The sequence below is a fragment of the Cervus canadensis genome, chromosome 28 (assembly GCF_019320065.1).
Source record: "Cervus canadensis isolate Bull #8, Minnesota chromosome 28, ASM1932006v1, whole genome shotgun sequence".
Taxonomy (NCBI): Eukaryota; Metazoa; Chordata; class Mammalia; order Artiodactyla; family Cervidae; genus Cervus; species Cervus canadensis.
Genome location: NC_057413.1, coordinates 46,495,306 through 46,503,251, shown reverse-complemented (window position 1 = coordinate 46,503,251; position 7,946 = coordinate 46,495,306).

Here is a 7,946-nt window from a genome sequence, read left to right as displayed (position 1 = left end):
CTCAACTTGAATTCCATCACCTCCCCTGGCTTTGATTGTAGTGATGCTTCCTAAGGTCCATTTGACTTTGCGTTCTAGGATGTCTGGTTCTAGGTGAGTGACTACACCATCGTGGTTATCTGGGTCATGAAGATCTTTTATGTATAGTTCTTCTGTGTATTCTTGCCACCTCTTCTTAATGTCTTCTGCTTATGTTAGGTCCATACCGTTTCTGTCCTTAATTGTGCCCATCTTTACATAAAATATTCCCTTGGTATCTCTAATTTTCTTGAAAAGACCTCTAGTCTTTCCCATTCTGTTGTTTTCCTCTATTTCTTTGCATTGATCACTGAGGAAGACTTTCTTATTTCTGGACAAACACACTCTGGACAAATACCATGTAAAATAAATGCCCAGATATTTGGACTAAAAATTAGGAAGACTAAATATAGTCCCTATACCATTCCCATGAGTTTCATACCTATGTATACTTGTCAAAACATAGAACATGCTGCTTCTTCCTAAAACCCCCAATAAAGGAGTTCCCTGGTGGCCTAGTGGTTAGGACTCTGAACTGTCCCTGGTGGGGAAACGTCCTACAAGCTGTGCCTTGTGGTCAAAGAAGGAAAGAAACAACCCCCAAAACACCCCAAATTGCAAAAGGAAGGAAATAAATCTACTGTCAACATTGTCTTATCAAATGTTCGAATAAGATTTAGGTTTAATTATCACACTAGTCTGAATGGGCTAAGTTGTGTAACCATCTCCCTCCTCCTCCTCCCCCATCTCAGTGGATTAGCCCACAAAAACTTCCCCCTGTACTCTCATTTTTTTCCTTTTTTTAACTTTCTATTCCATATTGGAGTATAGGCAATTAACAATGTTGTGATAGTTTGTACTCCCACGTCTGATGCAAACGGACCATCAAAGCTCTGCTCCCTGAAGCTTTAGAGACTTGGCTGATAGAAGTTTCTATAGCCACATTAGAGAAAGGAGAAATGTGAATTCTGTGCCTACTCTTAAAGCCTCAGTCCACCTGGTATGCATTTCTGCTCATAGTTTATTGGCCAAAGCAAACTGCACGGCCACACCTTACTTCAGAGGGTGTAGGCAGAGCTGTTAAATACTGAGCAGGGCCCTGTGGTGCTTCTGGCACAGCCTTTCTGTGTCCTTCACTTCTTTGTTTACAGGAAACAGCCTTCACGCAGCCTTCGCAACCTTCAACCTTCGCTGAGTTCTAACAGGGAGCTATGAGCACTTGCTGATTAGGAAAGGGAGGTGATGTCAGACCAGGAAGAGACAGAATAGAGAAACAATAGAGAAGCCTTGGGGCAAAATCCTGGTTTCCCCATCAACGGATACACACAATGGTTTTGAGTTGTTTTGCAGATACCGAAACCCCCTCCAGGTGGGAGAAATGAATGATTATTGATGGTATGCTGCCCACAAGCGCAGAGACCCCAGATCGGTTGGAACGGGAAGATTGATGATGCTGACTTCTACTTACCTCACCTCCCACCCATCAGAATAAAGTCCATGAGCTGATCATGCCCTCTTTGAACTGTTACTATAAAGCATCTCACTCTTCTCTCTAAGGGAGGATGCATACTTTTGTGAGGCAGGAGCCTGCTGTGTCCCCCTTTACCTGGCAAAGTAATAAAGCAATCCTTTTCTACTTCATCCAAAAGTCTGTCTCTATGATTCAATTTGACACCAGGGCACAGAGAAGCTGAGTTTTTGGTTACAATCCCGCCGTGTGCGGGGTGGGGTCGGGGGGAAAGGAGAGCATTTGTAAACAGTCCTAAAGTTACCATGTGCTCAACACCAGGATAGATCAAATATAGGATGGCAAGAATGTGTATGACGTGGTTTAAGATTATGAATACCAGGCACCTTACCTGCTTCCTGAGAAATCTGTATGCAGGTCAAGGAGCAACAGTTAGAACTGGACGTGAAACAACAGACTGGTTGCAAATTGAGAAAGGAGTATGTCAAGGCTGTATATTGTCACCCTGATTATTTAATTTATATGCAGAGTACATCATGCAAAATGCTGGGCTGGATGAAGCACAAGCTGGAATCAAGATTGCTGGGAGAAATATCAATAACCTCAGATATGCAGATGACACCACCCTTACGGCAGAAAGTGAAGAAGAACCAAAGAGCCTCTTAATGAAAGTGAAAGAGGAGAATGAAAAAGTTGGCTTAAAACTCAACATTCAAAAAACGAAGATCGTGGCATCCAGTCCCATCACTTCATGGCAAATAGATGGGGAAACAATGAAAACAGTGAGAGACGTTAATATTTTGGGGGGCTCCAAAATCACTGCAGATGGTGACTGCAACCATGAAATTAAAAGAAGCTTGCTCCTTGAAGAAGAGCTATGACCATCCTAGATAGCATATTAAAAAGCAGAGACATTACTTTGCCAACAAAGGTCCGTCTAGTCAAAGGTATGGTTTTTCCAGCAGTCATGTATGGATGTGAGAGTTGGACTGTAAAGAAAGCTGAGCACTGAAGAATTGATGCTTTTGAACTGTGGTGTTGGAGAAGACTCTTGAGAGTCCCTTGGACTGCAAGGAGATCAAACCAGCTAAACTAAAAGAAATCAGTCCTGAATACTGATTGGAAAGACTGACACTGAAGCTGAAACTCCAATACTTTGGCCACCTGATGGGACAAACTGATTCATTGGAAAAAAACCCTGATGCTGGGAAAGATTGAAGGCAGGAGGAGAAGGGAACATCAGAGGATGAGATGGTTGGATGGCATCACCAACTCGATGGACATGAGTTTGAGCAAGTTCTGGGAGTTGGTGATGGACAGGGAGGCCTGGCATGTTGTAGTCCATGAGGTCGCAAAGTGTTGGACACGACTGAGTGACTGAACTGAACTGAAGGTTAAGAAACTGATTTTGACAAGAAAGGAAAAGTTATTAAAAGAAGGAAATCTAAATAATATGCTTTCATGTTAAGATTCAATAGAGAATGATAGGTTAAAATTGAATTGTGTACCTCTAAAAGTCCATTTGAAGAACGTATATTCAATTTTTTGTTTTGTTTTGCCATTAACCAGGAGGCCAATTTGCATTTGTGTCAAAGTTAATACCAGTAATTTGGAAGGTTCACTTATAAATTTATATTTCAATCTTATTGCTAGGATTCTGGTTGCCTCGGATAGTCAATGCAAAAAGAGTGTGTTCAGCAAGGCATCTTGTTGCCGCTGAGTGAGGAAGCATTTAGGAATCTTGTGAGGGTAGTGAAAAAACATGGGACCCAGCTGAAAAGACTCTTGTAGCCAAATTGTGATTAGTGAGCATCAGAAATGAAACAGCAGGGGATTTCCTGGTGGTCCAGTGGTTACAACTCTGGGCTACTGCAGAGGGTGCAGGTTCCATTGCTGGGGGTGTGAGTTCGATCCTCGGTCGGAGAACTCAGATCCCACATGCTGTAACATGTGGTGTTGGTGGTGTTAGTCACTCAGTCGTGTCTGACTCTTTGTGACCCCACAGACTGTAGCCCTCCAGGCTCCTCTGTCCATGGGATTCTCCAGGAAAGAGTACAGTGGCTTGCCATTCCCTTCTCCAGGGGATCTTTCAGACCCAGAGATCAAATCTGGGTCTCCCCACCCCTCCCAAAAATAGCAGCCTGTTTATCAAGACAAATTGATAGACAAATATAGTTATATTCAAAAATGGAAGAACCGAATGTCTTTTTCTTTATGGATAGTAAGTGCTATATATAGGTTGGGTTTTTTTCCCTGATTAAAAAAAAAGGTTCATATTTAACTGCATGGATGTTTGAAGAGTGGGTAGAAGTGTTTTAACCAGCTAGGCTGATTAAATGCACCCCCTCACCCCCCATTATCAGGATGACTTTGTCGGGTTACTCAGGCCACTGGCTTTCTGATGAGCACTTCTCTACCCTGGTCTGAGTTGAGATGCTGCAGCCAGATTTCTCCTTTTTGCTCTGTCAACAGGGGTACTAGAAGGGGACCAGGCGCTGGAGGAAGGGGCAGGGCTGCGTCTTCCTGTTTGCGTCTGTTCCTGTCAGTGTTGCCCAAACAATGTGTTTCAACTGGGGCAGGGGCCGTGGTTCCACTGGCTGCACTTGGTTCCAGGGTGCAGTTTTTCCTGCCCCTGGTAACAGTCTTGTTGAGGCAGTCTGAAGTTGGAAACGAATTGCCAAACACAGAGCATTTCAGAGGGGAGTGAGTTTATTAAGAACAAAGAGCAGAGATAATGTGGGCGCTGCAAGCGCAGTGGGCCAACCTCCTGACAGACAGGGGAGAGCTGACCATTTTCGTTGGTTAGTAGATGGTTTTTATAGCCTCAAGACAAAGAAAATTCCTGCTGGAAGGATGGCATTAGGTGGCTCCTTAGGGCAAAGTCGGACGTGACTGAACATGCATGCCCATAGGGTGCTCTAGGGTAACTAGCCGGGTGGACGTTTTTGCCTAATTTGGGGTCAGGAAGCCTGTTGGTGATGATCAGAGGGGCTTTTGGCAATGGTTACAAAGGGGCTCAGTCAGCTTCGGAGGTGACCTTGCTTCTGGGCTCCACTTCTGTGACCTTGGTACAAGGTCTCACACTTGCGGCCTTGGGGTGTGTGTGAGTGCTAAGTCGCTTCAGTCATGTCCGACTCTTTGTGACTGTATGGACTATAACCTGCCAGGCTCCTCGGTCCAAGGGATTCTCCAGGCAAGAATATTGGAGTAGGTTGCGTGCCCTCCTTCAGGGGACCTTCCCAACCCAGGGACTGAACCTGAGTCTCCAGCATCTCCTGCATTGCAGGCAGATTCTTTACCATCTGAGCAACCAGGGAAGGCCTTGAGGGCAGGACTCAACAAATCTCATTGGGTCTCTTCAGAAACATTAGCACCAGAATTCAGAGATCTGGGTCCTAGACCCACAGGGCCCTCCTTTGAGCCAAAAAGAAGATATACACATTCTCACTGTTAAAAGATGTCACACATATATTCTAGCTAGGTTAGAACAGATATGTGATTAACCAATCCATATTAAGAAAGAAACTGTTAACCTTATCCCATTGTGAAGATTGGAACCTATTGACATGGGCCAGTTACTTACTTACTAAGTAGAAAAAGAACCCAACCAGAATAATATTTACACAGGCTTTCATAATAGTACTGAAAATAATGTTTGAAGAATAAAACCAAAAAGACTCATGGTACCTTAAAAATAAACCCTCCTGGTGCTGGGGCCTCTGAAGGAGGATGTGTGAGAAACTTGGAACTGAACCTTAATAAAATGAAAAGAAATCCTAGCTCACAAGTCCCAAGACTATTTAATGAGAAGCCGTAAGAGATAGTAGCTTTCTGGGAGAAGTAGTTTGAGAATTTAAAATCCTGGCTGCAGGAAAGTTAGGACTCCACACTGCAGGGGGCCCAGATTTCATCCCTGGTCAGGGAAATAAGATCTTGCACGCCGCACGATGCAGTTCCCCCCATGGCCTCCCAAAAAAAGTAAGAAAGAAAAAATAATGGATGAGTCACTGAACTCTTCAGAAAACAGCGGGCTAAAAAAATGAGAGAATACTTTATGTTCTGTTTACTTCAAGTTCACAAAACGATCAGACAGGTAGAGACAGACTTCTCTCATTTAAATGCACTCAGGTGCCGCCTCTAGTTAGGACAGCATGAAGGAGCCATCACTTTCCTGTGATACTCAAGTTTAGTTAGAAATCCTTCGCGGCCTATTTAATGAAAAGTTCCCAAAAGAGAAACAGAGGAATGAGAACCAGAAGACAGATACAAAACCAGCAATAAGACAGTAAAGTGCTAACCCATCAATATTTACCTTAGCTGTAAATCTTTGTAACACCCTTAGGAAAGACAGAGAGTGACAGAGTGGATAAAACACTACAATCCAGGTAGATACTGCTTATAGGAATCTCACTTCAAAGACAACGACTAGGTAAGTTGAAGGAAAAAGGATGGAACAAGACATAGAAACAGGAATTTTTTAAAAAGCTAAAGTGGCTACATTAACAGGGCTTCTCTGGTGGCTCAGGTAAAGAATCTGCCTGCACTGGAGGAGACCTGGGTTTGATCCCTGGGTTGGGAAGATTCCCCTGGAGAAGGGAATGTCTACCTACTCCAGTATTCTCGCCTAGAGAATTCCATAGACAGAGGACTCTGGCTATATCAATATCTGATTAGACTTCAGAGCAAAGAAAAGAGCTATAGACAAAGAGAGCCATTCTATATGATAAAAGTATCGGTCTACCCAGAAGACTTAATGATCTTGTAAGAATATACAGCTAATAGCAGAGCCTCAAAGGACATGAAGCCAAAAACTAATTAAAAAAAAAAAAGTTTCTCTTAATCTTCCAGGAATTTGACCCTGAACACTGACCCTGAACCCTGAAAGTAGGCAAAGACACAAAAAATTGGCTTGTGTTGTAGTATTCATTTAGGTCTGGAAGACACATCTTGTAAGAAGAGGGATCTGTTAAATTAACTGTGCAAATCTGACTCATCCTTGTAAAAATCAAATAGACGCCTCACTGAGTCAGAAAATTTCAAAACATCTCTGTCTCCTTGTGAGCCAGACAAATAAAACAAATAGTGCTTCCGGCAGATTTCAATCCAAGTGCAGTTGCAAGCCTGACTTCTGATATCATTTATAGAACCAAGAATAGAAAAATTTTTTAGCAAAATCTTAACTACAATGATCTCTGCAGGGTGTTATAGTAGGATTTAAATTTCCTCATTATTGTCGATGTCTTAGAAGTTGCTGCATTCAACAGTTTTAATTTAAAATGTTGAAGTTAACCTTAGAGTTTTGTTTTGTTTTTTGTTTTTTTTTTTTTGCTTTTTAAATTTGCAGACATGATAGTACTTTTTTGCTGCTTTCACACTTGAATAGCAATCAGGTTTTGTATAAAATTCTAGAGGCAGATTTTCTTTACACATCATCCCACTGTCTCTCAGTATTTGTTACTCGGTGGAAGAAATTTGAGTCCCACTCAGTTCAATCCTTTTGAAGGACTCAAGTTTTCTTTTTCTGTTTGTTTAGCAGCAGGAGCTTTTATTTAAATTTAAAATCTCTCACCTGCAAACCGTCCAGTCTTGATTTTACTTTATGAATTTTTCCTTGCCAATGTTAAAAATTCTCTCAACTTCCAATTTCAGATACCTTTTCAGACCTGGAGAGTAGCTTTTTTTGTTTCTAATTTTTATGAAAGGTAGTTGATTTACAATGTTGTGTTAGTTTCTTATATACAGTGAAGTGATCCATGATCCAGAGTATATATAATTTTTCAGATATGTATGTATATATATATTCAGATTCTTTTCTGTTACAGTTTATTACAAAATACTGAATGTAGTTCCCTATACTATACAGTAAGACCTTTCGTTTTTTTTTTTTTTTAAATCTGTCTTATATATAGTAGCTTGTATCTACTAACCCCAAACTCCTAATTTATCCCTCCCTCCCCTCTTTTCCCCTTTGGTGACCATAAGTTTGTTTTCTATGTCTCCAAGTCTATTTTTTGTTTTGTAAATAAGTTCATTTGTATTGTATTTTAGATTCCACCTATAAGTGAGATCATATGGTATTTGTCTTTGTCTGACTACTTCAGTTAGTGTGATAATCTCTAGGTCCATTCCAGTTGCTGCAAATAGCATTGTTTCATTCTTTATTACGGCTGAATAATATTCCTATATATTTGCATGTATACTACATCTTCTTTATCCATTCATTTGTTTGTGAACACTTAGGTTATTTCCATATTTGGGGCATTGTAATTAGTGCTGCTCTGAACACTGGGGTGCTTGTACCTTGGAAAGTGTTTTTATTTAATATACACTTTTAACCTCGTTTATGATCCACTGTCCCACGTTAAACTTCAAGGACATTTTTTATTTGTAGATGATTTGTAAATTGGATTTCTATGCCTTGCCCTCCAGTATATTTCTGAGCTCTTTAAAGTGTCCTGTT